Source organism: Sceloporus occidentalis, unplaced genomic scaffold (assembly GCF_023333645.1).
Source record: "Sceloporus occidentalis isolate IW3139 unplaced genomic scaffold, rSceOcc1.0.p SCAF_5, whole genome shotgun sequence".
In the NCBI taxonomy this organism is placed as follows: domain Eukaryota; kingdom Metazoa; phylum Chordata; class Lepidosauria; order Squamata; family Phrynosomatidae; genus Sceloporus; species Sceloporus occidentalis.
In genome coordinates, this window is record NW_028316985.1 from 179,865,972 (window position 1) to 179,880,640 (window position 14,669).

Here is a 14,669-nt window from a genome sequence, read left to right on the forward strand (position 1 = left end):
CATACAAGCACAGTTCAGAAAATGTACATTTCTGGTGCATCACTAGCAGCATCCCTCAGACATTAGGGCCAGTGACTCAGGAATCTAAGTCAGTGACATGGATTTCTAGGAACTGGACAAATAAAAAGAAAGAACTCAATCATATAATCATTGCTTGAGGGCATGGTTAGCAAACTGATGGCCTTCTAGAAGTGTTTTGATTCTCTCTTTAGCATGGAGAAGAAAAGATAGAATGGTGACATGAGTCCACCACTACCATCCACCCTTTAAAGCTGTCTTTAAATATCTGAAGGGATGTCACAGAGAAAGGGGACAGTGCTTGTTTTATGCTGCTTTAGAGACTAGAAAGCAACTACAACTGTATGGTTCTATGATTTTTCTATAATTTCTATTTACCATGGAGATTATCAATTTTCGAACCCATCAGACACTGGAGGGCACAAATTCCCCACCTCTCCTTTACATCTATGTGCTCAGAAACAAACATGGATGGCATATAGTACAACAAGTTATATTTCAGTGCTGTACAGAGTCATAAAAACAAATTACTTTTCAAAGACTATAATAAGTAACAGGGATGAATTATTCATAAAGTCATTTTCCAAACTCTTGTATTTATCATCCTATAAACCCAAGCCCAAACCTTCAAGTGAGACTGAGAGAGAGAAAGAGAGAGATATATATACTTACTTTTGGTGCCTCAAATTGTCTTTGATTCATTTGGGAGATGACATTACATCTACTACAGAGATGCTGTTTATTTTGGCCTGTGGACTGAATTCTGATTTTGAAGGGTTTCATAGCCCAGATTCCAGAAATAAGACCAGATGCAAATCTAATAGTTTGTACCAATGTAATTTGTATCTATTTTCTACAACAAATAAAAAGCATAGTGTATTACAGAACAGTACTGGACTCACATATAAGCCCTAGGACAACAACTTTCAGCACACAGAGCACAGCTTAATGCTATGCTAGTGTCCGCCTAAGAGTAAACCACAGTGCCACAGCTTTGGGGGTTGAAAAACAACATACCATATTTTTGGGTGTATAAGACGACTGGGCGTATAAGACGACCCCCAACTTTTTAAATGAAGAGTTTAGCATATGCTCACCGTATAAGGCTACCCTCCTCTTGAGTAGCACGGCAGCCAGCTGTGCATGCATGCGCCAGCTTCAAGGGGCCTCCGGAGGCCCCTTAGAAGCTAGCGCTTGCGCTCTTGGGGTTGCCGGCTTCCCGGGCCTCTGGAGGCCTGAGAGGTCGGCGGCCCCAGAGCACGCATGCCAGCTTCTAACAGGCCTCAAAAGCCCCTTAGAAGCCGATGCAAGGCTGCCGGCTTCCCAGGCCTCCGGAGGCCTGAGAAGCCGGCGGCCCCAGAGCACACGCACTGGCTTCCCAGGCCTCCGGAGGCTTGAGAAGCTGGCGGCCCTGAGAGCGCGCGCACCCGGCCGCAGGGCTGCCAGGCTCAACTCGGCGTACAAGACAACCCCTGACTTTTGACCCAATTTTATTGGGTCAAAACGTCATCTTATACGCCGGAAAATACGGTACTTTCAGTAAACTTCTTTCCATGCTTAAAAGCAGAGCTCACTTCTTTGAAACAACTCCCTGGCCTGCAAAGCAGAACTCATTTCTATGCAACAGCTGTCTGGCCCACAAAGCACAGTTCATTGCCTTGAAACACCTCCCCAAGCTGCAGTGCACAGCAAAATTCCTTGCAACAGTTTCCCAAGCTGTTGTTGCCTTCTTATCTTTCATCAGAGTTAAAATGTGGAAGAAGCTGTGGGTTGGATGGGGATGGGGTCAGGCCCCACCTGGAATATTGTGCCCCATTCTGGGCACCACAATTTTGAAATGATGTTGAGAAACTGGACCGTGTCCAAAGGAGGGCGACTAAAATGGTAAAGGGTCTGGAAACGATGTCCTATGAGGAATGACTGAGGGAGCTGGGGATGTTTAGCCTAGAGAAAAGAAGGTTAAGAGGTGATATGATAGCCCTGTTTAAATATTTGAAGGGATGTCATATTGATTAGGGAGCTAACTTGTTTTCTGCTGCTCCAGAGACTAGGACCCAAAGCAATGGATGCAAGCTACAAGAAAAGAGATTCCATCTCAAGATTAGGAGGAACTTCCTGACAGTAAGGGCTGTTCAACAGAGGAACAAACTCCCTTCCTTAGAGGTCTTTAAATAGAGGCTGGATGGCCATCTGTCGGGGATTCTTTGATTTAGATTTCCTGCATGGCAGAATGAGTTTGGACTGGATGGCCCTTCCGGTCTCTTCCAACTCTATGATTCTATGATTCTATGAATTCCTCCTGCAAGTTACATAAAGCCACCATGCTGGAGGTTCACCATCCCTGTCCTAGAAACTTCTATAACCAAATATGTTAGAGGAAGCAACAGAGAGAAAAGTAGGTAAAATTGTATTTTATATGTTATCAGTGGCAAGACTAATTTATGTGAAGAAGTGGGAAAATGACTAGATTCCAATGAGTGAAGAATGGACACTCAAACTCCTGGATCTACTAGAGATTGACAAATTGGCAAAAGGATTAAGAAATGAGAACTCAGACAAATATAAAGAAGATTGGGAAGAAATAATAACCTATCTCCGTTCGAAATGGGGGAAAATAATAACTTTGGGGGTTGAGATGGATTAAAGTAGAAATAATTTTGCTTAAAATAAGGAATTTTCTGTTTAATTAAAGTGAATCCTAAGGCAAAAAGCCCCCAACAATTTTACGGTAATGAAAAGATTGAAGTAATTAAGAAAGGAAAGAAGGTTTAATTCATTCAATTATGGATAATCAAATTAAAAAAGAAAAAAAAGGAAAATATCTCCAACTCAGCAGCAAGGAAGTAATGAGTGGGTTGTTGTAATGATTGTTGTAATGTTATATTAGTGTAATAGTATGTTTATGTCATTTGTGTATATGGAAATGGAATGAATGCTATCTTTTATGTATGTTTTTAAAGTGAATAAAAACTATTAAACAAACAAACAGAATACCCAGATTTCTCCACTGCATTTTGGTTTTATTTGCAGTCCTAGCTCACAAAGTAAAAACAAACAGCCTATTGTTGTTATGTGCCTTCAAATCATTTCTGATTTATGATTACCCTAAGTTTTTTGGGGTTTTTCTTGGCCTGTTTCTTCAGAGGAGGTGTGCCATTGCCTTTCCCTAAGGCTGAGAGCATGTGACTTGCTCAAGGTCATCATTGAATGGGTTCCATGGCTGAGATGGGAAGCCTATAGTAAGTATTTAATAAATACTTCTCCATCCCACCAAGATTCAGTTATAGCTTACAAGTTTAATTAAAGCAAGAGGGTTGAATTATGAATTAGGAGTTCATTACCGGCTGGATTGCCTTACTTCCCTTTAAAGCTCTGTCTGTGGTGTGTGTGTGTGTGTGTGTATGGGGTAAGCAGCAACTTTTAAAAATATTCTCATGCATTTAATTAGGTAGACTTTAGTATAGAATCTGCTATCACTTTCAGTATGATTGGCTCCGTCTTCCATTTCAGAACTTGAAGAAAGTTACTGTTTTGAAATAAAATCCACTAAGCATAGTTGTTGGCTTACGTGTCAATGGGGCAGCAAATCTGTCCCAGTTTTAATTTGAAACTTTAAAGGAATTATCCAAGATGCTAAATTTGGCAGCAGATCTCCAGGGTCTCGAGCAGGGATATTCTCAGTCACCTGATACACGATCCTTCTAAATTAGAAATGGTAATGTGAAAATTATATGTAAATGTTACCGTATTAATCTACACTCATATTAAGCAGGTGGTTGCACTATGTTCACACTACATGCTAATCCTTTGTAACTAAATGCATATCTATGAAATATGATTGCTATTTCCACAACCCTTGTGAACCTAGTGGCACACTGGATGCACTAGTGAGTAATTATACACCATCTACAAGTGTGAAACTGCACATGCAATTGCTAGACTTGTAGGACTTTCCTTATGCAATTGTGAACTGAATGTTATGCATGTGTAGGAGGACTCATATGTACAGTGGGCCCTGCTGAAGTTTGGTTTCCATTATATACAATGGTGTACTAAAATGGCATCCCTTACATTAAAATGACAAACTCAACGTTAACTTTTTGGAATTTCTTTTGAGTGAATACTTTTGAATCGTGGTTGGCTGAATCTGTGGGTGCAGAATCCATGGATATGGAGATCTGAATATAGAGTCTCCCCTCCACATTTGTGGGGTGAACATTCATGGATTTGATTATTCACAGACTTAATGTGTTCTCTCTAGGCATCTGTAGGTCTTCAGGTGCAATTCTACTTTCAATTTCCACTGAAGAGTGACCCTAGAATCACACTAGAGGATCAACAAATGCCTAGAGAAGTGTTCTTTCAGGTGAATAAAATAAAATAGTGGGCCTCTATTTGCAGTTTTCCCATGTTTGTGGGGCTACTACACCCCCAGCCCCCATGAAAGTTGAGGGCCAACTGTATATAAAACACCAACAGGATAAGAGTTGTTTCATGAGAATGCACATCCTTTTATCTATCTTACATCTCCCAACATGCAACTTCAGTCAGTGAACCCTTTAGGCTCTAGTATCATGGCAGAAGAATAAAACCACCTCCTACCCAGTGACTTCACACACCTAATATTGTACACCTCTACTTTGCCTTCCTTTCTGGCCTTTCTTTTGAAATGGAACACTGTAATCTGTGAAGAACCTGCAACATTATCTAAACTTCTCATTCTTCATGGTTTCCCACCTTTCTGACCCAGCAAATTATGGCCATTCGAGCCATTCGCAAACATCAGTGGAGCAAAATGATTAGGGGATCATTTGCTGGTACTGAGCACAAGCAGGCATATTAAGCAGCATTGTTTGATTTCCATTCTTGCACATGGATTTTAAAAGCAGGTTATGAATGCCTAATGGTTATCATGGATGCCTATTATATCTACATGGTAATTATATTCTCCAGAGTGGATATGACTGACAAAATAATTCCATGAATTATTTTTCTGCAAAACAACTTGCTCTTATTTCTCTTTTATAATTCAGTTTGCAATTGCTCCCAGTTCCTTGATGAACAATCCCATAATTGTGAAACTGAAGGCAGTGCTCATTGAAACTTGTCTGGACAGAGACCTATCCATTTCAGAAAAAATATGTCCTATCTTCATTCACATTTTCTGTTTATCCCAAATGTGATATTCCTAAAGAGAAATAATATATAAGAAGACGAACCAGTAATTAATTCTGTGTCCACACTTTGGAAAACAGAATATTCAGAAGTTCATTGCACTGGAATGAATACCTGCTTGTAACGAGGGCAAGAGATAAGTAGCATTTTTTGGAAAAAGATGAAGAGCAGTGGACCTTCTCCGTCAGTGGTCTTCAAATCAGAACTCTGGGGTTCTTCAGAAACATATCAAAATTCTTCAATAAGCAGATGCATAGTGGCAGGCAAATGTTCTCCCTCCAGTTGGAAGTGTTTAGCCACACCCTTACATGTGTGCATTAACCATGTGAAAGGATGTGGCATCTGTCGATAGCTATGGAAATCTCTCTGTGTTGATTTAGTTGCTTTTCTCCCAAGTCAGCATATAGTTACTTCTCCTCCTCCTTTTCTATCAGGTTGCATGTCTCTTTTTTCCTTCCTCTACACACATTCATATATTTTGATATACATTTTTCCAAATGTACACACTGTAATGTACACAAATAGAAAGCTGGTGGCTCTGAGGCTATTGGCAGATGCACCTGCTCCATCCCTAAATTAAATTCAGAATCTTGAACAGTTACCTTGAAGTGTGTGTGTGTGTGTGTGTGTGTGTGTGTGTGTTGTTTGCTTTCAAGTTGTTTTTGATTTATGGCAACCCTAAGACAAATCCATCACAGGGTTTCCTTGGCAAGTTACTTCAGAGGGGGTTTGTCATTGTCATCCTTTGAAGCTGAGAGATGGTGACCTGCCCAAGGGCTCCCTGTGGGTTTTTATGGTCAAGTGGGGCTTTGAATACTGCTCTACAGTGTCATAGTTCAATGCTCAAACTACTACACTCAATACCAGAGGAATGTTGCCTTTGGCCTGGTACATACCGGCCCTTACTGACATGCCCTTGTCACATGCTAGGGTTGCCTGGGGGCAGAGCACCCACATGTCCTGCAACCCTCGCACGTGATGAAGGTGTAACAATGGCAGTGCCCTGTATACATAGGTGCTGCCATTGTTTCATAAGTGCTGTGTGGCAGCTGCACGGCACCGCATGGTGCTTATGTAATGAATGAGCAAGTGGTGCACTTGTTACACCGCTGCTGTGGCTTAAGAAGAACCCACTTTTTGCGGGTTCTTTTTCTGCCAGCAGGAAGCTGCATAGTTTGGTGGCTGCAGCTTCCCTCCAGTGGAAAAATAGGTGCTGGCAGACCTTTTTTGGACGGTCTGTCCCGTGCCTTTGTCTGGGTTGTGTTGTAGAGATAGTGAAGGAGCTAGAGAATGCAGGAGCTGTCCATGGTGCTGAAAGGTATCCTCTCAATAGACTGAGCATCTTAGATCTCTCCTTTGAGGTTCTGCTTAAATTGTAGAGCAAATTCACTGCTCCACTGACACTGGAACCCCTAGCCTCCATTGTGTTTCACAGTGACTGACACCCACTGGCATGCATTTTTGAAATATATACATTTTCAGTCATGCACATTTACTTTTGTATGGTTCAGGAAGAGGAGGGAAGAATCTGATGTTGCCCACCCCCAAAGAAATCTGCCTCTGAAATTGGAGGTCCTATTTAGTCACCATGGCTAATATTTACTGCTACACCTATTTTTAACAAAATGCTTACTCTTGTTTTAAAGGAGAGGCCAGAACTTTCACAGACTATACACTTTGCATTCAGACTAACCTTGCTTTCAATGTCCAGCACTTTCAAATGAAAGGAGAAGACAGCTGGTGATGCCAAAGACCTTCTCAGCCTTAGATTTTGGAGGTGAAATGCCAGTCAGAGCAGACAGTACAGGGATGAATAGACACATAAGATGACCTCTCTGGCTTTTCTTCACAAACAAAGATTCAGGAAGGACTCATCCCGCGCTTTCTACAAGCCTGTTGATGACTAAAAAGGCCAATCCAGGATAAACAGGTCTGGTTGCAGAAAACACAGCAGAGTGCCTCCTTGGGCGATGTTTCCAAGTTGTGGTTCTTTCTGCACTGTCATTTCTTTTCGAGACTCGTTCGGCGTGAGTTTTCGAAAAAGGCTGCAGCATCGTGGATAGTGCGTCTCCATGCCTCCCAATGTGAGGCCAGGGCGCATCATTGTTGGTGATCAATTTGGCCGAGCCTGAGATGTTGTTTTAGGGAGTCCTTGTATCTCTTCTTTGGGGCGCCCCTCTTACACTGACCTGTGGCGAGTTCACTGTAGAATACTATTTTGGGGAGGCAATGGTCCTTCATCCTAGAAATGTGTCCTGCCCAGCGCAGGTGCGTCCTCAATAGCATGTCCTTAATGCTGGTGATCCCTGCTTGCTCAAGGACAGCAACATTTGTCACATAGTCAGTCCAGTGTATATTTAGAATTGTGCATAAACAGCGCTGATGAAAGCGTTTGAGGAGTCGTAGGTATTGGCAATAGGTGACCCATGTTTCAGACCCATAGAGGAGAATAGACAGTACAATGGCTCTATACACACTGATTTTTGTGCTTCGCCTCAGGTGTTTGTTACTCCAGACTCTTTTGTGAAGCCTTCCGAATGCCCTATATGCCTTTGCTAATCTGTGATCGATCTCTTTATCAATCTTGGCATCTGAGGAGATAATGCTTCCCAGGTAGGTGAACTGCTAGACGGACTTATGCACAGATTTGCCTACAGTGATGTGGGGATGTTAGTGTTCTTCCTGTGGCCTAGTATAAGGCTAAAGGCAGCTGCTCAGTCATCAAGTGGAATGAACCCTAGTTTTTCTTTTGTTAAATTAGTGAAATTAGTTGTACAAATACTCCACCGATAGCTATGCAGCACCATTAATTTCAAACCTTGCTGTGGTGGTATTTGTTGTTGCTGTGTGTCTTCAAAACAACCTCAAGCTCTTTCCATCCCAATTTGCACATTTTTGGAAAATTCTTGCTTACAATGAACAGAAAGAAGAGTCTCATTCATTTCAGTATATGAGAACTTAAACATACAACTAGGATGCTTTGGTTGGACTCCTAGCAAATCCTAACATATGCATATTGTAGTCAATGGGAAAGTATCATACACGATCTTGTTGTGTGCCTTCAAGTTGTTTCTGACTTATGGTGACACTACAATAAACCTATCATGGGGTTTTCTTGGCAAGAATTGTTCAGAGGGGGTTTGCCTTTGCCTCTCTCTGAGGCTGAGAAAGTGTTCTCCAGAGTCCTAGCCCAACACTCAATAGCAAGCATAGCAAGGACATTTCTATACCACTTACCAGTGAACTAGCACTCTCTGGAATTCTTTTCCAAACTCACAACAACAAAAATCCTCCCCATCTCTTTGTAAACAGTGCAGCGCCCCCGCCCCCACCAATGTTGTTGGAGTGTGTATGTGTGTGTCTGGGAATATGTTGGTGATTTTCCTGCTTTTGGATATATGATGACAGGCATCTGAAGAGACCACCCAGGATATTTGCAAACTCTCTGGAGATGGTCTTCTTGCAGAAATCGAGCTACAAGAAAACATCTGGGTGTGTTCATACTAATCCTCTCACTTTCCCACAACATAAAAATGATTGTGTTGTGGGAGATGCACTACTAAGAGGGTGAGTTTTCAGAGAGTATCATCAAGAGACATAGCTATGGCGATCATAGATTCTTAGAGTTGGAAGGAACCTCAAGGGCCATTTAGAGGAACCCCCTTTTTGTTTCTGTGTGCCTTGAGGTTTTTCTAGTTTATGGCAATCAAAAGGTGAACAGATCACAGGGTTTTCATGAAAATATTTTTTCAGAGTGGGTTTGCATTTTGCCCTTCTCTGAGGCTGAGAGAATGTGACTTGCCCAAAGTTATCCAATGGCTTTCCATGGCCAAGCAGAGATTTAAGCCCTGGCCTCTAGAGTCCTAGACCAACAGCCAAACCACTCCATCACGCTGGCTCTCTAAGATATAGTGATGTGATACATGCATGTCACCTGGATGCTGGACCTCAGACAGTGGTTTCTGGTGGATTACATATCTGTGAATAAAATGGTGTTTCTCAGGCAGAACATAAATATCATGTGTGAATATCAACATAAATATCAACATAAATATCATGTGTGAATTCTGTGCAGAATAAATCCTGAAGTGCAAACGTTTTCATCTCCTTATCAGGCTTTCCCAACATTTGAGATACACATTTTTCAACATTTTGGGGAACCTTTTCAAATCTTTTCCCCATCCCTACAGAATTTCATGGAGTCATGCTATGACCAAAAAAAAAAAAAAAAGTTCAGAAGCAGCCATGTCAACAACTGGTATAATCTCATTTCCTCATTCAGAGACCAGGAAATCTGCAGGGAAACCCTCCAGGGATTTCAGTAATCCACCCAATTTCATCAGCCTCTAGGGCTGGGCCATTAAAACTGGTCTTCCACCCACAAGGAACCAAGAAACAGCATGTAAGCCAAACCTAATCAAACAGCAGGTTTATCATAAATGAATGCCTTAACCATTCAGTTTTTACTGTCAGCTCTAATCATGTTTTGTACCTGTATCTGCATTTATGTCCCTCCGTAATTACTCTTCTCTCTGATATCATATTCTGGGTTGCTGTTTGTGTGGATAAACTCAGTAGAAGCTGAGACTTAAGTTTTTTAGCATCCAAAACTCTGTAAAATGGCATGTATAAGAATATGACAAGCCCAGCAAGGCATTCTTCCTCTCTAGAACTAACCATCATGAGTCAGTTGCCAAGGCCGGTAAAAATAAAAAGTTCCATATCTTGTGTCATTTCCCTTCCCACTTTATAGAAGACTCACTAATTTTCTTTCTCTCACCATTAATCCTATAAATTCCATAAACCTCCATTAGCAACAATTATGTGAATTGTTGCTAGGAGCTGGTCATCGGATATTCTAGGTGCTCTCCGAATGAATCTTCTCATTTCACACTTCTTGCTTTGACGTTACAAGCTTTATTCTTGTGCAGTCAATAAGAACAGTACAGGCTATCCACTGAATAGAAGAACATTCTGGGTCAAACGGAAATTCCATGCAGTCCAACTGTATGCTTCTAAGGCTGTATCTGCTATGCAGAAATAATGCAATTTGACACTGCTTTAACTGCATAGCTTTATCCTATGGAATCCTGGCATTTGTAGTTTGTTCTAGCACCAGAGCTGTCTGACAGAGAAGGCAAAATATCCCACAAAACCTCAAATCCCAGAATTCCATAACATTGAGCCATGCCAGTTGAAGCAGTGCCAAGCTGCATTATTTCTGCAGTGCCACTCAAAAACTTCCAGGAAAACTCCAAGCAAGGCATTAAGGGAATAATGTTCCTCTCCAGCGTCTCTGTTTGCCATTGCCTCCCCCTGAGAGACTGTGACTTGCCCAAGGTCACTCTGTGGGTGTCATGGCTGGGCTGGGAATCGAACCCTGGTCCAGAGTCACAGTCCAACATTCAAACCACTATGCCATGCTGGCTCTTCAAAAGCATTATATAAGAGAAAATGTCTTGGGAACATGAATTTATTAGGGAGAATTGTATCAGAATGTGTGTCTATTAGGAGAAATGAACACAAATCCATATACATTTTCATGATTTTTTTTAAAATTGCAAAATGTGGTGGAACAATCTGAAGCTGGGGGGGGGGGCAATGAGAAACTGAAAGTAACCAACATTCACATATTTCCGATGCTTTCAAACATCCAAATGCTGTATGGAACCCCTAAAGCTATGAGATTTATTACTGACTTATTACAGCCCAAGATTTTTATTACATAAAAAGATTTATGAGCTGTAGACAATTGCAATCCATTTTGTCGCTTAATGAAATATAATTGCAGAAGACAGATATAAAGAAACAGCGCACATCAGGGCAGAGAACATGTGCCACCCCAAGGTTGTTTACTTGGCTATTGACTCGCAGGGCTGGTTTTTTCTCTGGCAAAAAAAATAATGTGCCTTCTAAAAGTCTCCAGGATTAATATTTAATCTTTTTAAATAAGTTGCACCAACAAAACCCTGCAGTGTTTAACCTTACAATTGTCAAAGCCAAAATAGAAGTCTGGACTGGACTGAAACAGTGGGTTTAGATCCATGAAAGTGCATGCTAAATTGAAAACCAGTTAGTTCTAATTTGTAAATTGCATAAAACTTGAAAACGTGCATCAAAATTCATCTTAGAGTGTCCTTAGAAATAACTTTTGAAAACAACTGGAAACTGCTACTCGTTTCACAAATAAAATAACTTTACTCTTTCTCATGCCATTGTTTTTTTCCTTCCAGCACTAAGATTCTATGATCTGTTCAACTGTTACCACTGTGAGATTCCTTTGAGCTTGTAAAGAGGGGGTGAGGAGCTAGGACCTACATTTTAATCCTCAGCATCTGCTATGGTGTGAAAATGGCAAAAATAGAAACAAAAATAGGGGGGAAATGAAGTGGGAAATGGGCAGACTTGGGCTTTCCAACCTGTTCAAATCCCAAATAACTGGTCTTGGAAGGCTCCAGGAATGGTAAAACCCAGTGTCTTGCACCCGCTGTTTTCACTGAGCAATCCTCCTCTCTAGGTAAGGCGGTCAGCAAACACTCCTTCAGATGCTAGGAGGAATGGTTGTCACTCTGTTTGAAAGACAGTCAAGCCAGCTTGGAGATTCTGCCTCATTTTCTCAGTACAGATTGAGTCTCCCTTATCCAAAGTCTTTGGGACCAGAAGTGTTTTGCATTTCAGATCTGTTTGGATTTCAGAATACCTGTATTTGCATACACATACACAATGAGATATCTTGCAGATGGGTCCCAGGTTGAACCACAAGATTCATTTAGGTTTCACACATAGCCAGAAAGGAATTGTATACAACTTTGTTTAAATAATGTTGTGCATGAAACAAATGTTGGCATATTACCCTCAGAAAGCAAAGGTGTCACTATCTCAGCCACCCATGAAACATGCTTTGGAATATTTTGGATTTTGGAATTCGAGATAAAGGAGACTCAATCTGTACTTGAAAATGGATCTTGACTGTGTGGATGCCTTCAAATTGCCTTTATGGTGACTCCAAAATTTCACAGGGTTTTCTTAAACAAGAAATGCTCAGAGGTGGTTTTGCCAGTTGCTTCCAATATTTGTTGGTGGTCTCCCATCTGAGTACTAACCAGGGCTGACTCACCTTAGCTTCCAAGATCAGATGGGATCTGGTGCCTTTATTTCAAACTGGCTTCAGAGCGGGACATGGAGTTGAGACTGCCTTGGTCGCCTTAGTTGATGATCTCCATCTGGGCATTGACAGGGGAAGCGTAACCCTGTTGGTGCTCTTGGACATCTCTGCGGCCTTCGATACCATAGGCCATGGTATCCTTCTGGAATGCCTGGGGGATTTGGGTCTCGGGGGCACTGTGCTCCACTGGTTCCGATCCTACCTCTCAGGAAGATTCCAGATGGTGAAGCTGGGGGACAGCTGCTCTCGTAAGTTGAATCTGGTGTCCCTCAGGGCGCCATTCTGTCCCCTATGCTATTTAACATTTACATGAAGCCGCTGGGAGAGATCATCCAGAGGCATGGAGCATGGTGTTATCAGTATGCTGATGACACCCAGATCTATCTCTCCATGTCTCCGGCTGCTTCAGTGACTAAGGAGGGCATCTCTCCTCTGAATGCCTGCCTGGAGTCAGTAATGGGTTGGATGAGGAAAAACAAACTCAAGCTGAATCCAGAGAAAACAGAGGTACTTGTGATAGGTGCCCCAAATCTAGACAGGGAAATTTGCCATCCAGTCCTGGACGGGGTTACACTCCCCCTAAAGGACAAAGTTCGCAGTTTGGGAGTTCTCCTAGATTCATCTCTACAATTATCATCTCAAGTAGATGTGATTACCAGGAGTGCTTGGTACCAGCTTTGGTTGATACGCCAACTGCGTCCCTGTCTGGACCAAAAGGACCTTGAAACGATAGTACATGCACTGGTAACCTCTCGTTTGAATTTCTGTAATGTGCTCTACACGGGGCTACCTTTGTACCAAGTTCGGAAGCTTCAACTAGTTCAAAATGCTGCAGCCAGATTGGTCGCGGGTATGTCTAGAACCGACCATATAACACCTGTACTAAAATCTCTACACTGGCTGCCGATTAGCTTCCGGGCTCAATACAAAGTGTTGGTTGTTACCTATAAAGCCCTTTATGGCTTGGGCTCGAGTTACTTGAGGGAGCGCCTCTCCCTACATAATCCACCCCACACCCTCAGAACAACAGGGAGACTAGTCCTTGAATGGCCAAAGGTGAGATTGGCAGCAACACATCAAAGAGCTTATTCAGCAGTAGCTCCAACCCACTGGAATGCGCTCCCGGAAGAGATTGGAAGCCTTTAAAAAGGCATTGAAAACTTATCTCTTCCGGGTAGCATATCCTCCAGATTTGCTATAGGGAACCCAGTCCCTAATGGATCAAATTTTCATCTGGTGCCTGATTGTTGTTATATATGTTTTTAATTGCTAATTGTAATCTTAGTATGTATATTAGATTGTACTATGACACGGATCATAGAGTTTTTAATGACTGTAAACCACACTGATCTGCAGGAAAAGCGGTATTAAAATGTGCTGCCTTTGTGCTTGTGGTGTGATTTTTTAAAAAATAAAATAAAATTGATAGACAATTCGATTCATTGATTTTGCAACTACTTGCAATCAGTGACTCAAGTAGCTGTAAAACCAATGAAATGAATCTTCTATCAATTTATTTTAAACATATATATAGTTACCAAGCCAGGCTGCCCAGGCTGTTGCTTACATCACTGATGATGCGCAGATGATTGACAAGCATTTTGAAGTGGCACAAATAGTGGGGACAACAATCATGCCAAAAAAGGAGTTACAAGGGAAAAATGAAAAGATCCACTTTCATAGTGGGAACAACGGACCTTTTGGAATCGATTTCCCAGCACGGAGCAGAAGTGAATCACAAATCGGTTTAAATGTAAGTGGGAATGAGCCCTGGGTAGTCCATTCAGAATACCAGGAAGACAGATCCTCACACCAAGGAACTGGCAACCTAGGTTTGCCAGAGTGAAAACTGGAAAGGGTCCTGTGTCTTTAATAGTTGTATCCAAGAGGGAATTTCATTAGGTGTTGCTTGTTACCTGGTTGCGTGACAAGCCATGTCTACTAAAATCCCTTTTTCAACACAAGCATTAAAAGTACTGGAGCCCTCTCCAGTTTTCATTCTGAACACCTTCACAACAGCCTTTAGCAGCTTTCCCAATTCTTGGCTGGCATATGGATCCTGCACACACACAAATGGTAGTCACACAATTACCAATGAAAAGCACACTTGCACAACACTATCCCATGTTAGCTATACAGCTAGTCATCTGCTACAAGCCAAGTTTCCATTCAGCTAATTACATTTTTCAAACTGCAATACTCTTATGTGCTTCACATTGCAGCTGCTTCCCCATATTCTGAATACAAGGGAGATCTCTCTTTTTTGGCCAAGTCCTTCTTAGAAGGAACATGCAGGTATGGAATGTAAACC